This window comes from Lottia gigantea, assembly GCF_000327385.1.
Source record: "Lottia gigantea unplaced genomic scaffold LOTGIsca_47, whole genome shotgun sequence".
In the NCBI taxonomy this organism is placed as follows: domain Eukaryota; kingdom Metazoa; phylum Mollusca; class Gastropoda; family Lottiidae; genus Lottia; species Lottia gigantea.
Window position 1 is genome coordinate 29539 of NW_008709640.1, and position 1869 is coordinate 31407.

The window sequence follows — 1869 nt, forward strand, 5'->3', positions numbered from 1 at the left end:
TGGCATCCTCATTAGCATAAACAACTGCAGAAGAGTAGGATGTATAACTCCATTTCATTTCTTTGTAGACTTGGTACAACTCAAACTGGTGATTCTCCTCAAAGACATTCAGTACCTATCAGTACTAGTTTTAATTGGGTGGGACAAACATTAGCACAATTATCATTAGATGTCGGTGAAAGTAAACAAGTTCAGCTCCGCGCTGGATTTTGTCGTCCTGGAATGTATAACTTAAATAATTTGGCAGTATTTGTGACCTTTGCTAAAGGTCAATCTGAAATGATAGAACAGAAGCACACCACACCTAACATTATAACATTGATAGATTTATTTGAAACTTAACTCCACTTCACTTCACTTTCAAAATTATATTATATCCATTTATTTTATTCAAATATTAAAAGAAAATTCTCATATTTTAGCCAATAATACATTCCTTGGTCATATTTTAAACGTATTTGTCCAACTTTCTTTAATATCAAGTAGCTATGTGTATTGTTAAATGTTAGCTCTTGTGAATTTTTTATTAATTATTTTTTTGGAACTAGCATCACAATTGATATATTGAATGTCAAGCTTGTCTAATAGTTGGAATTGGAAGTTGCTCAGCAAATAAGAAGCTTGTTTGATAACCTAATGGTCCAGGATTTAAATTCTATTGTACATGTAGGTTGTGATTATATCTTATATTTCAACAATTTCCCCCTTGTCAGAGATATGTCGAAGGGTTAATTGAAATAAAATGTTAAATCATTCAGATAGGATATTAGTTCATAGTCTGTGTGCTGCAAGTAACTTGGAACCTGACAAATTTTCCCCCATTTCACACTGCATGGCATTGCCTATATCTATCAACCAATTCAGGTGAGAACTTTATAGATATCTAGATAAAGGAAAATCTTTTAAGTTCAATGTGTAATTCTAAAATCCCATGAGATGATTAAGATAATATCATATAGCTTTTAATATTGTTATGTACATATTTTTGTTAATTATGTTAATTTATGTAAATGAGAAAATCCATATTTATTCCACTATATGTTTAGTATATATGTATTATATTTAAGTAAGGCTAACTTTCTCTATATTATATAATCAGTAAGTTACTAGAGAGATATAGAGCACATAGCATTATGCAGTAGTTATTTTGCTAATTGAGAAACCTACAATTGTGTTTTTAAGAAAGTTTTCTGAAATGAAAAACTCAAAGCTTCTTTTGCCACCATTCTGATTTCTCTGCAGTTCCATGTTTCCTGCGGGAAAACAGAATGACATTTGTGGAAGCTGCACAAAATGAAATGCCAATTATGTTCTGATATTTGATTTAAATATTGCATTTGAAGTACAATTTTTCTCAAAACGAGATAGGTTTTAAAGCTTTTATTTGTTATTTCAAAACTTGGTTAAGAAATGGCAGGTGCTTAAGCCTTGTTTAAAATATTACAACATAAGCAGAAGATGCACAATTTTAAATTAATGATTACAAATGGGAGTAACTTTAATACCAAAAAGGTCAGCTGACATTTGATTGACATGTTTGATATTACCTTTGGTACATGCTTTAGTCAAATGTGATTGCAAGCTGTCATAGATGTTGTAAGTTGTTTAATGGTACCTGTATATAGTAATTGCTGCTGTCTAAAAGACATTAAATATATTCTGTACATTTCTAGACAAATCATAAGTGCCAATTATACATCTTAGTAAAAACTGTGTAGACTTTTACTTTAGAACAAATTCAGGTTCAATTTTTATCAGGTTTTTGTTTGTATTTCCAATCAAGGCTCATGCTGATATCCTATTCAAAGTCAAAGTCAATAGAAACGTCAATTTGTTCTCGGAGGCACAATGGCAACAAGCTGCTTTTGT